Source organism: Euphorbia lathyris, chromosome 5, assembly GCF_963576675.1.
Source record: "Euphorbia lathyris chromosome 5, ddEupLath1.1, whole genome shotgun sequence".
NCBI lineage: Eukaryota > Viridiplantae > Streptophyta > Magnoliopsida > Malpighiales > Euphorbiaceae > Euphorbia > Euphorbia lathyris.
Window position 1 is genome coordinate 80,377,348 of NC_088914.1, and position 14,553 is coordinate 80,391,900.

General features: G+C 37.9%; 1 long non-coding RNA gene across 1 annotated transcript; it reads left to right on the forward strand.

Annotated features, from left to right (window-relative positions):
* Positions 1-7,862: 7,862 nt before the first annotated feature.
* On the forward strand, positions 7,863-8,467 carry LOC136230700 (uncharacterized). Its single transcript, XR_010689504.1, has 2 exons — positions 7,863-8,043; positions 8,137-8,467. It is a non-coding gene; the product is annotated as an uncharacterized lncRNA (long non-coding RNA).
* The last annotated feature ends 6,086 nt before the right edge of the window (positions 8,468-14,553 follow it).

Consider the following 14,553-nt stretch of genomic DNA (forward strand, 5'->3'; position numbering starts at 1 on the left):
TGTCACTCGGCCTTCACTATTTTCTCCCACTAGGACATCCCTTTGATACGCCAGGGTATCTTATAAAGACACACTTTCTACCTCTTGGGCCTAATTTCCCAAATTTGCTACAGGTATCATGGGCAAAAACAGTACAACCCCAAGGTCTGAGCATACTCAAATCGGGTTTTCTACCAGTCCACAGCTCATAAGGAGTGGAAGTGACAGTCTTGGAGGGCACTCGGTTTAGAACATATGTAGCTGTTAGCAAAGCATCTCCCCAATAGGAAATAGGCAAGTTTGCTTCAGCCATCATAGATCGAACCATATCAAGGAGAGTTCTATTTCTCCTCTCAGCAACACCATTTTGCTGCGGAGTGTATGGGATAGACAACTGATGCTTTATCCCTTTCTCATCACATAAAGCTTTGAATTCATCTGAAAGATATTCTCGACCTCGGTCGGTTCTCAAAACTTTGATCTTCTTATCTAGTTGATTTTCAACAAGGTTCATAAACTTTCTGAAACAACTCAAAGCTTCAGACTTGTGAGACATCAAGTAGATGTGACCATACCTTGTATAGTCATCTATGAAGGTGATGAAGTAGTAGGCCCCATGCCTAGCCCTCACATTCATTGGACCACAGACATCAGAATGAATTAATTGCAGAGGAAATTCTGCCATAGTACCCTTCCTGAATGATTTTCTATGCATTTTTCCTTTAAGACATGGTTCGCATGGAGGTAATTCAACTTTTCTTAAACTACCTAGTAAGCCCTCTTTGGCTAAATGATTCATGCGATTTTGGCCAATGTGATTTAACCTAGCATGCCATAAACTAACATCTTTATCCACAGAAGAAGTAGTAACAGAAAAATTATTGGATTCATATAATTCAACATCCAAAATAGTCAAACCATTCCTGAACCATAAAATTCATTATCCAAACTTAAATGCAAACTGTTATTAGCAAAAAGAAAGGCAAATCCAATTCTTAACAAAGAGTTAACAGAAATAAGGTTTCTCCGAATATTCGGAGCATAGAGAACATCTTGTAGGAGGAGAGTTTGACCGCCATGTAGACTCAATCTACATGTGCCAATCCCTTCGACTACAACTCTCGAGTTGTCTCCCACATAGATCCATCTTGAACCGATTGGAATTCGTCGGAACTCGACAAAGGTCTCTCTTTCCTTTGTCACATGGTCCGTTGCACCTGAATCAACAACCCACAAGGGATCATGTTCAGCTATAAGAACAATGCGAGATACATTTATTTCACTCACACATGAGTTAGTGTAGTGTACCTTAGGAACTTTGCAATCATTTGCATAGTTTCCTTTTTCTTGGCAGTTGAAACATTTCACACGTGAAAGCTTCGGTTTCTTTCTGTTCTTTGTTCTCTTTCCCTTTCTATTTTCTATATTCATAGGCTCTTTGGCTTGCTCTTTGCCCTGGCCATAGAAGCGCTTACGCTTTTGCCTTGGAGGATTGGAACGCCTCCCACTTGAGTGGGCTCCCACATAATGGGCTTCAGCATTGATCTTAATCGATGCCAGGCGATCCTCCTCTAGCTCAAGGTGGCGACAAACAGCATCGAAGGTTTGAATTGCTTCGGTGTGGGTTAGGTGCACCTTCATGTGCTCCCAACTGTTTGGCAAAGAGCGGATAACAACTTGCACTTTCTACTCATTGGTCAACTGATGACCTGCTTCATTTAGCTCACTGATCATGTTGGACATTTCTCTTAAATGCTTTTTCATTGTATGATCAGGCCTCTTCTTGTAAGTGTCAAACTTAATTGTCAATGAGCGGAGCCTAGTTAGAGACACACCTCCGAATTTCTCCTTCAAGGCATCCCATAGGCCCTTGGCTGACTCAATCTTACAGAATTGCCTAGTGAACTCATCATCCATGGCACTCAGCATGATGATGCGGGCAGTGGAATCCTTTTTCTTCCATGTCGTATAATCTCGACGAAGCTGAGCAGTTGCACCATCCTCAGGTTCGGCCATAACCGTATCCAAGTGAGCAAGCACATCTTGCTCTTCAAGCACATACTTTATTTTTATTGACCAAACCTCATAATTATCCCCATTTAATTTCAGGTCTTTGTTGAGTTCAGCAACTATAGACTTTCTAGCTGCTGCCATTGATGACTGATCTACAATGGTATTGCACGACTTAGTAAGAAGTTATTAAAGGTTCAATACACGCATTAATTCTCCAGACAACTTATATCTAATCAATCAAATTTTCATTCTAAATTTCGATTCGAAAATGAGATCGAAGTGGCTCAAATTACCCTTTACACTTTAGTATTAGATCCAACTAATTAGATACATTAATGCTTAGAGAATTTTGTTACTCACAAGTAACGATTTTGCAACTTATTACAAAAATATGGTTGTTGTAAGGAATTAAGATGACTTTTGATTTATTATTTCGATCTTAATGTTGACTAATCTTAACTACTAAGGTCGAAGATAATCATTAAATCAATAATAACTAATCACTGATCTAATAAATCGCAATTAAATGCTCACATAAAATTATTCAAGCTCATCAATTCCAATCCAATATACCAAAAATTATCCAATCAAAATTGAATAATAATTAAATTAGGATCCCAATGGTTATCCAAACATATTTGAATAATCACACCATAAATAAAAATTATCCAAATATATTTGAATTTTTTTTATTATTAAAAATCCATTAGAGAACAAAAATTTCAATAGAAATCGTAACAATAACACTGGAATAATAAAACCCAAAGAAAAAATTTGTTCCAAAAATTAAATCCACAACCACACCAAAAACAAAAATGGTTCATTTAACCAACATAAAAATCTTCCATCTCTTCCATGTAGGGAATTTCTCCTACACGGAACGGGCGAGGGAAGGAACGAATCACAGAACTCCTTAACATTTCAGGCATCTCCCCGAAAACCCTAATTAAAAGAGATTGTATAAACTGCTCATCCAAAATTTTTGAAAAAATACCCAAAAAATCAGAAAAATTCAGAAACGCGTTTCTGTAAAAAACGGGAAAAAATTAGTCACGGGAAGAGGCCCCACGCACCCATACGTGCCTGGCACGTGTGGAGGGGCCTTTGCTACGTGGCGCGCGCTGGTTGGTCCAGCTGGCTGATAGCTCCCATTTATATAGGGTTTTTAGGATTAATTTAGTTTATTTTAATTGGCTTTTAGTTAAGTTTTTATATTAATTTGATAGTTTTTAGTTAAAATTAGTATTTTCCATTATTTATGGCATTTTCGGTGTTTTCATGGTTTTTCAGGACTATTTGAGCATTTCTGAACCAGACCCAAGCCTATTGTAGCATTTCCGGATTATTCAGGGACCATTAGAGCACTTTTCGGAAGCCCAGGGACCTAAACAGATAAAAGCCGGAGCAAAATCGCGCCATTTAGGACATGTCTCGTCGAGACAGGCCCTCGTCTCGTCGAGACACTCCTAGTCTCGACGAGACGAGGCGGGGAAAGGCGCACCAGCGCCTTCCCCCTTGCTGGAATGCGTGGATTTGGGCCTGAAGCCCATTAAAACACTTTATAATAGCCCATTTTGCCCCCGGAGACATTAGAGTTTCTCCCTAACTCTATAAATAGGGAACTAATCTTCATTATTTGGGGGGAGTCGTCATAATGTAGACTTAAATTTCAGAATAGTTCTTTTTGCTTTTTAGATTAGATTTCCAGCTTTCTAGGTTAGATTAATTTCAGTTTTTATTTCTTATTCAAGAACAATTGATGGGAGAAGCTCCAGATCTTCTATTTTTGTAATCGGATCAGACAAAACGGGTTTTAGATTTCCATCTCTCTCTTATCTTTTGCTTTTATATTCAATTGAAGATGTTTTTCCATTATTCCTTTACTTCCTATTGCTATGATTAGTTTATCTATGAATTAATCCCCATCCAATTTGGGATGGGGATGAAATTGATTATATGAATATGTATGATTAGGGAACTAGGGCCTTTTGATTGATCAGTTTATGCATGCTTAATGCCTAGATGATGTTAGGAACAGGATTTATGCTAGAATGAGCATTGATAATGGTCAACTAGCCTGTTTATGTATATAATGTGCTTAATGCCTGTGACCCTGACATTAAATAGGATTATAGATAGATGAGAACCTGACCACAGAATCGTCTATACCGAATTTGTATTAACCTGACTTCGCTAGAGACCACTAGGAATGAGGCTTTGTGGCTGGGCTACGACTTTAGCCTTAGTTGTCAATAAACCTAATGCTTTGCATGACCTAGGGTATATGCGTAATCAAGCCATCACCCGAATGCATGTGAATGGGAAGGACAATACTGATCACATTAGTCTTCCACTTAGGACAATTACCTTCAATCATTGGTAAAACATAAATCTGAACTCCCTAAACCCATACATAGGATTTAATCAAAGGATTCCTCAGCCTAGATTGTGCTAACCATTAATTCACCTTCTACCCTGTCAATTGTTCACTTTATTTTGTTATCTTTATTGCTTTCAATTAGATTAATTAGTTATCAAAAACCCAAACATTTATCCAACCCTCTAAACAATTAGATCATTCTAGGTAGATTTGCTAGTTGTAACAAATAGTCTTTATGGTTCGATCTCGTGCTTAGCACAATATTACTTGTTGCGATAGGATACACTTGTCCTATTAAATGCTATATACTTTACGAGCATCACTGGCATCAGCATGACACCGGCTGGCCAACCAGCGCCTGCCGCGTGGCGGGCTGGGGGGAGACACGCGTTTTCTCCCCCCTAGGTGGCGCGTGAAGGCCACGCGCCACCTTCCCGGTCGATTCCGGCGACGAAAAATATATGGAACCTAAGGTTTTCGGGGTCTCTGGACTCGATGGTGTGGTCGGTTTTACGATTTGATGAGCGGAACGAAAAATCAGAAGGTAACAGAAACCTAAAACGAGTTTAATTGAGTAAAAAACGTTTAAATCGAACCCTAATTCAATTTAATCACGCAATCAATCAATTCCAGTGTATAATCATAAAAAAATAATAACAATGAATTATTTTTAATCTTTCAAAAAAGATTCAAACGCAAACGGATTCGCGGTAAAGACGGAATACTAGATCCAATGGCTCTGATACCAATGTTGGGATAAGCATATATTCACAACATATATATTTATCCGAATAAGTAAACGGGTTTACGGGTTACCTCTTGTAGCGCAGATCCCGTTCTTGATCTGCAGCGGAAGGATTTCGGATCAATCACCCGATCTAGTATCACCGGTCAAGCCTTCAACCACGCCAATAGAATTGGGAGAGGAAGACAATTGGTTCACGAACTAAAGCGACGACGAATCCCAAAAATAGAGAGAGGGGCGGCGGCTTAGGGAAAAAGAGGAGAGAAAAAATTCTCTGGAGATCCTGTATCTCAAAACCTAATTTCTAACCCTCTTCTAATTCTCTTAGAATTATGATAGATTATGGTTTCTATTTACACTGAATAAATAGATCACCTAACCCTAATTCTTATTGGATTTGGGCCCGTTCCATTTCGGGCGGGCCTAATTGAATCCATATCCAATTAATTCCAACATATATATATATATATAATGATAAATTATATATAAAAATTATAATTATAATAAAAAATAAAAAATTATATATATATAAAAAATTATAAATTATATATAAGTAATTATAATTGTAATAAATAATGATGAATTATATAAAAAATTATAATAAATAATAATATATTATTTATAAATAATGATGAAATATATATAAATAATACTAAATTATAAATTATATATAAATACTTATAATTATAACAAATAATCATAAATATAAATAATATTAAATTATAAATAATAATAATAATAAATTGAATATAAGTAGTTATAATTATAATAAATAATGATGAATTATATATAAATAATACTAAATTATAAATTATATATAAATAATTATAATTATAATAAATAATGATAATTACTGAAATTAAATTAACTGAACTGAACTGAATGCTGCTGAACTGAACTGAACTGAACTTACTTATACTGAAATTAAGTCAAAAAGAACAAGACCTTAGTGCCTCTTAATTCATTTTTTTTATTAATAATTTATTATTGAGAAGTCTCTCTCATCTCACTATTGGTAAATATAACAACAATTAATAATTTTAATGATAAAATAATAAATAAAAAGTGAATATAAAGAGTATTCTTGAGTTTCATAACAATTTTTTTTTGTTGTCAAATTGTTTAAATTATTTGATGTATTACTTTTTTTTTTGGAAACAATATTTAATGTATCACTAATATAGTTACAAATAACCAATAAAAATGTACGAAACTACTTCAATTTATCGACAAACTCATTTGAATATCTAATGTGACAATTAATAACAGTCAAACCAGATTTTTCAAATTTTCGGAAATATAGAGCTAAAATTGATTTTCCTTATAAACGTTAGAATTAAACTTACACTATTTCACACCTTATAACTAAATCTGGGAATAAAGGTTCAAATTGACCCTCAAAATTGGCATGTAGGGTCAATTTAACCCAAATCAATCTTTGGATATCAACTCAGTCCTTAAAGTTGGTCAGAAAGATTAAATTAATCTAGGCTCAAATCAGCCCTGAAAATATAATATATATTTTTTATACCTAAACTTTATCATGTTTACATTTTGATACTTGAAATCTATTTTGATACTTAAAACTATTATATTCTGCGCAATCGCAAAACGTTTTGGTGTCTGCACATTACTCTATGCGCCTGTGCAGAATATCAATGCACTAATACTATTTTGAGGGGTTCAATGAAATTTTTTCGGTCTCTATTTCTGAGAGTTTCTGTTAGAATTAATTGTTCATGGCCCATGCTCCAAGTTTGAGAGATTGTTTGTTGTAAGTGCGATTTTTACCTCTATTTATTTTTCTCACATTTTACCACTCAATATAATTAGTTCATTGACAAAAAAATTTAAAATATAATATAGTACAATTAAAATCCTAAATTCAATTAATGCTTATCCAAAATTAAATATTCTGTACTGACACATAAATTAATGCGTCGAAACCAAAATGTTCTACGATTATACAGAATATAATAGTTTTTAAGTATAAAAATAGATTTTACGTATCAAAATTCGAACATGACAAAGTTTAGGGTTAATTTGACATTATCAACCGACTTTAAAAGGTAAATTGATACCAAAAATTGATTTCAGCTAAATTGACCATTCATGCCAATTTTAAGACCAATTTCAACATTTATTCATTTAAATTTGGCCTTTATCCAAATAATATACTTCAAAAATGGAGGAAGAAGCAACTACCAACCATAAGTAGACTTATCCATGGGCAAGATTGGGCCGGACTTATCAGATTTTTATGTAAAAATGCTCAGCCCAAGCCTAGTCCAGTCCACTATTAATTTAGGCGGGTCGGTCAGGCTGGACACATGTTTAAATATCAAATCCCAAGCTCAACCTATATAAACCCACCTATATATACACACATATATATAAAATTGTTAATTATAAAAATAAATATTATACTTAAAGATAAATATTTAATATATAAATATATAAATATATAAATATATAAATTTATTAATTAATATTAATAGACGGGACGGGCTGGGCCGACTCGTATTGTTTTTACTAATCCCAAACATGTCCGAAAAATAGACGGGCTGAATCTAAGATTAATTTTCTTTTTCCAAATCCGGTCCAAAAGCAGGTCGACGGGTAGCCGGCGGCCCGTTTACAAGTCTAATCCTAAGTGGTCTAGGAAGAAGAAATGCCAAACAATAGGAGGGAATATATAAATGCCAAAAACTAGGTTTGGTGGAATAAAAACCCTGTTTTGGAACAAAACACTCCTTTGCTAGTTCTTCTTCGCCGACAGGTTAAACTCGCAAGGAGGAAGAAGGGTAGTCAGCCGCCGTACACACCATTGTGCTCGATTGAAGGTTTTTCTTTCCTTATGGGCGTGGAATTGGAGTCCCAAGACATGGAGGATGTGAATTTCACTGATTATGACTTGGTTCACCATGTAAGGGATGCTCTCGTCTCGGCTGGTTCGGTAAGTATATTCTGTATCTTCTGTTGCTTATATTGATTTAGCACTCGATGTTTCGTATGTTAGGTTTTGTTTTCGCTGGGGGAGCTTTGCCACTCAGCTATAGGACCTAGTGCTCGCTGTGTTAATTGATAGGGAAAGAGCCGAATCCAATTACATGAGGAAGAGCTCAGTGTTCTGAGCAGTGTAATCGTTGTCCTTGTGATTCTTTTTAGTTTTCACACTTTCTATGTATTTGTGTCAGTGTTTCCGTACTTTAAACTATTGAATTCGTGTGGAGAACTTCTGTTGGGGTTTGCTCCCAAGGATATATTTGCATTGGCTGATTCCTTTTTTTTTTCCAGGCCTGGTTTGGAAATTTGTAATTTTTCAACTCATTCCAAGCCTTTTTATTGTATGTATTTTAGGTCTTAGGTCTGCTTGGATGAAAGTTTGAGAAGGTTAATTAAAGGTAGGGGAGGGGAGATGAGTTAGGGTGAGGCAGAGTTATTAGAGTAACTTTGCTTGCTTTAAGTTAAGGTTGTTTGGTTAACCTCCAAATCCCACCAATTTGGTGGGACTGAAATTGGGGTTATTTTAAGGTTTTCTAACCTTCATTTAACCTTAGAAAAGCTCACCCCTATTAAACTCCTTTCCAAGAAAAGGTTAGCTAAATAACCTCCCTTTAAATGATCGGTGGGATCTTTTATGAATTAATCCAAAAACAAAAAGTTTTGAGAAAATGTACCTTGTCTCTGCATCTTCCACTCACTATTGCGGTAGGGAAACACCTTGCCAGCTTTCTCACTGTTGCTCTCATCTATCAAACAAACAAGGCATATTTTATCAGTTTTGGGTAAAAAAAGGTAGCTCTTTTTACTCCTATCATATGTTCTTTTGAAAAGAAGAAATACAGACCTTCTTGGACATGAAAGCTCGACCTGGGTCATCCACAATAGGAGAAAGAGTTCCATCATAGTCTAAAAACATCACTATTTTCTTCCCTTTTGAAGCTTTTATTATTTGCTCAAACATCTCCAGAGCAGACGGGTGGTGTACCTGCAATCAATTAATAAATCATATTACAAAAAGGAACCAAAAATCGTTTCTTAATTTAGTTATTTGTTAGAGTACTCACAAACTAAGAGCCTTGATCTTCATTGATAGAAGGAGTGGTGGATTTGATATGAGTAGGGGAGGAAGCTCTCATAGAATCAACCCAAGCATCCATCTTTGTGCTATTGATTTCAAGATTAAGAAGTTTGTTTCTTGAAATGGAGATGCTGTAGCAGACTTATGTCTCAACTCTTATCATTTTTTTTTCTGTGTTTCAGCTTGAATATTTTCTCAAGCTGGATACATGTTTCTGCAAGCTTTTCTAACTGTTAACTTGGACTTAGTTGTCCCGTAAACATGAAAACCTTTCTCAACCTTTTCTAATTTTACTTGGACTTCTTTGTTATAAATGTATTAACTGTTTCTATTTATCTTTTTTTTTGTGCTACAACTAATTAAGACATGGTTTTTCTTGGAATCCGACATACCGGGGGTTGTGGTCTGGGTTGACCTATCAAATAAACCAACCTGGCTACTTCAGGTTGAATTCATCCATTTTCTCGGTTAGTCATGGTGGTGATGGTCAGGATTTTTTTGTACCATGCCATCACCAACATCTGGGAGGTGAACGTTCACTCAATGAATAACTTTGTCTTGGGAAAGTACATTAGTTTTTAAAATCCCAGGCTATGGATCAGATAGTAAAAGGTCTGTCGGGCTGAGTGATTGAGATGTTTTTGTTGAAACACCTTTCCACATGATTTTGATTTGACAAAATTGTTTAAGTATAATTGAAATACATATTCTAAACACACTAAGTTTAAATGCTTTGATTTATTCTACTAATGTGTTTGTTCAATGTTGAGTTAAATTGTTTATAAGACACAAGAATTAAAAGGCCCAAGCCCAATACAAGTGTTAAAGCCCAAGTCAAACAACTCAGTACAACTCGGCCCGCGTTTGTCAAAACGTTGCCGTTTTGGACAAAACGCAACTCAGCAAAAGAAGGATCTAGAAGACCTTCGGGAACAACTTCAAGATGAAGCTGCTGAGTAGTCTCGACAAAGCGTACAAGACAGCAGCTGGCTAATGAAAACTTCCAGACAAAGTATTTCTACTTTGGGTAAAGTTCAGTCGACACAGTATGCTGTCCAGTTGACTTTACCATAAAAGGGGAGACAGTCTGCTGAGCTGACCGAGGACAGAAGATACACAATTCTGATTGGCCGAGAGCTCTGAGCAAGTCAGGATGAAGTTGAGTTCTCACATCATGGACATTTCAAACTCAGTCTGCATTTGTTTGCTAAACTCCTTGCACATTGATTCGTTAGTTGCACTAAATATTATATCATCAACATAAATTTGGGCCATCAGGGTATCTTTACCCTTTCTCTTAATGAATAAGGTTGTATCAGCTTTGCCCCTGACGTAATTTCTAGTCTTCAGGAAACTGGTCAGCCTCTCATACCAAGCACGTGGTGCTTGCTTGAGGCCGTACAGAGCCTTTTTGAGTTTATAAACGTGGTTAAAGTGACAGTTTGACTAGGATCTCCTGAGTGAGAAGGAGAAGATTTGTGGTGGCACAAAATCTTCACTGACAGGCTTCTCACTGGCCTTCACCAACTTTCTTCTTCTACGAGGTAGAGTGACAGTTTGACTAGGATCTCCTGAGTGAGAAGGAGAAGACTTGTGTTGCTCATCATGAGGCTGGTCATCTTGTTCTTGGACTGGATCAACATTGTGTTGATCAAGTACTTGCTCATCTCCAGCAGCAAACCCAGCATTGGTCTGCTCAGTCTCATGTTCGCTGGCTGTCTCTTCAGAGTCCTCAGCATCTTCCTGACCGCTGGCCTCTTCTTCTTCTTCTTCTGTACTATCACCATCAAGTTCTTCCTCAACTTGTGAGATGAAGTGAGAAGGAGAAGATTTGTGGTGGCACAAAATCTTCACTGACAGGCTTCTCACTGGCCTTCACCAACTTTCTTCTTCTACGAGGTAGAGTGACAGTTTGACTAGGATCTCCTGAGTGAGAAGGAGAAGATTTGTGTTGCTCATCATGAGGCTGGTCATCTTGTTCTTGGACTGGATCAACATTGTGAGCAACACAAATCTTCTCCTTCTCACTCAGGAGATCCTAGTCAAACTGTCACTCTACCTCGTAGAAGAAGAAAGTTGGTGAAGGCCAGTGAGAAGCCTGTCAGTGAAGATTTTGTGCCACCACAAATCTTCTCCTTCTCACTTCATCTCACAAGTTGAGGAAGAACTTGATGGTGATAGTACAGAAGAAGAAGAAGAAGAGGCCAGCGGTCAGGAAGATGCTGAGGACTCTGAAGAGACAGCCAGCGAACATGAGACTGAGCAGACCAATGCTGGGTTTGCTGCTGGAGATGAGCAAGTACTTGATCAACACAATGTTGATCCAGTCCAAGAACAAGATGACCAGCCTCATGATGAGCAACACAAATCTTCTCCTTCTCACTCAGGAGATCCTAGTCAAACTGTCACTCTACCTCGTAGAAGAAGAAAGTTGGTGAAGGCCAGTGAGAAGCCTGTCAGTGAAGATTTTGTGCCACCACAAATCTTCTCCTTCTCACTCAGGAGATCCTAGTCAAACTGTCACTTTAACCACGTTTATAAACTCAAAAAGGCTCTGTACGGCCTCAAGCAAGCACCACGTGCTTGGTATGAGAGGCTGACCAGTTTCCTGAAGACTAGAAATTACGTCAGGGGCAAAGCTGATACAACTTTATTCATTAAGAGAAAGGGTAAAGATACCCTGATGGCCCAAATTTATGTTGATGATATAATATTTAGTGCAACTAACGAATCAATGTGCAAGGAGTTTAGCAAACAAATGCAGACTGAGTTTGAAATGTCCATGATGTGAGAACTCAACTTCTTCCTCGGTCTTCAAATTAAACAAGGAAAGAATGACATCTTCATCAGTCAAGCCAAATATGCCAAGGAGATATTAAAGAAATATGACTTGGAGAATTGCAAGCAATATCCACTCTTATGGGCACTGAAACTGTCCTTTGCGCTGACGAGAATGGTAAGTCAGTAGACAGCAAATTATATCGAGGTATGATAGGCTCTCTACTTTACTTAACAGCCAGTAGACCGGACATTCAGTTTTCAGTATGCTACTGTGCTAGATATCAATCTAACCCTAAGGAATCTCATTACATTGCTGTAAAAAGAATCCTTAGATATTTGCAAAGCTCAGTGAACGCAGATTTATGGTATCCCAATACTCACGATTTCACACTTATTGGATACACTGACACTGACTATGGACGGGATAAGCTGGAACGTAAAAGCACCTCTGGAGGATGTCACTTCTTAGGAAGCTGTCTGGTATCCTGGTTCAGCAAAAAGCAGGCGTCAGTAGCCTTGTCTACCACTGAAGCTGAGTACATTGCTGCTGGTCATTGTGTTGCTCAAATCCTATGGATTAAGCAACAGCTTGAAGACTATGGTGTTCAAACGAAGACAATTGAAGTCAAATGTGACAACAAAAGTGCAATTGATCTTTCAAAGAACCCAATTCAACACAGCAGAATGAAGCATGTCAGCATCAGACATCACTTCATTAGAGACCATGTACTCAAAGATGAGATCAAGCTGACCTTTGTCCCAATGGACGAACAGCTTGCGGATATCTTCACGAAGCCACTGGCTCGTGAGCAGTTCAGCATACTGAGAGAAGCTATCGGTATGTTTAATCCTCTTCAGTAAATTCCTGTACTAAATGAATATGCATGTTGAGTGAATTATTATGCTGAATGATTGTTTTTGCTGTGTACTTATTGAAATTAATTAAACAGCAAATACTGAGTAAACTTGCACACTGAGTAAGTTAGTATAAACTTAAACTTAGAAATCATCCCATTAATGCAATACTGACCACTCAGAATATCAAACGCTTGGCATTCTAAAAGCTGAGTGTTAGATCCGTTAGAATAATTGCAAAAGCACGCGTATAGCCACCTAGGATGACGTACACGCCGAATGTGTCATAAATTCCAGGATTATTGTCGGTTCAAAATCCCGAGGCAAAACTGACACATGGATTCGATAAGATCCATTTCTCACCTCTATAAATAATGGGTAATTCCCCATTTTTATTCTTTACGCTTATCGAATACTCTGGCAAAGAAATTCTTTCTCTCTAAAAATCCCTCTAAGCTTTCCCATCCTCAACAATGACTAAGGTTTCCTACAACATCTCCGGTGCTGGCCACTCTAAGCCCAGCTCCGATGACACTTCCAGGAAAACCTCTGTGCCGGAACCTACCAAAGTAACCTCGCCGAGCAAAGGACAAGCTGGACAAACCTCTGGTTAGGGAAAGCCTATAAAGGTCAGGACCTACTCCAAGGTCTTTGAGAACGTCCGCGAATGGAAAGTTGAGCCCTCAAGATGGGTATCAGAAAACTTCGTCCAAAACGAACAACCCTTCTGCGAGTGGATTTCGCAAAATGGTTGGACGGAGCTGTTTTCGGTTAGGGATGACGCCTACCCTGACCTGGTAAGGGAGTTTTACCACAACCTCCGCGTTGCAAATGATAACACTGACTATCTATGTACAGTGGTGAAAAAGAAAACCATCTTCATCAACCCTCTCTACTTAGGCAATCTGCTAAAATTTAAAAACTGAGGGAGCAAGGCTGAGGAGATCTGGAGATCAGGATGGCACTGGGTATGCACACAACTTCTGCAAACCTGAGGGCCATTCAGGAGAAGTCTCAGCTTCATTCATGGGTCAGCACCAGAAGATGGCTCATTACTTACTGACCTACTTCATCTACCCAAAGATCAACTGCACTACCTCAGCAACAAACTTCGAGCAGTGTTTTATATGGCATATGCTGACGTACACACCAATCAATATGCCAGTCTTTCTTGTCGCTGGCTTCCTACGCAGCACTGGTATGCTGAGGCTAGGATCAATCATTATAAGAATCCTCATCGACCATAAAGTTGATCTCGAAGGTGAGGACAAGACTCGAGGATCTGAGATCACAGCGGCCTCGCTGAGAGCACTAAAATTTGGACAGCCCTTGAAGAAAGGTAAAGCTGCTGCTGCTGCTGGACAATCTGAGGGAACTGCTGAGCCAAAGAAAGGGCGAAGGACTAAGGCCCCAGCTTCCTGCAAAAGAAAAACTGCTGAGACTCCTTCCAAAAATGTTGAGTCTCCAGCAAAAAGACAGAAGTCAGCTGGTAAGTCAGCTGAGAAACGAAGCAGGCAAGGTGAGCCTGGAACTGAGGAAACTGCTGAGCAACCTCAGAAAAAGCAGAAGCCTTCTACACTGACTCCCCTCAACGCCATACCTACAGACTTTGTTGTACCGGGTGACTCTCACTTCACCCAGTGTCAAGGTACAATAGCTGAGTCCGAAGAACATGAGGTACAACTAGATGATCACTTCATCTCACAAGTTGAGGAA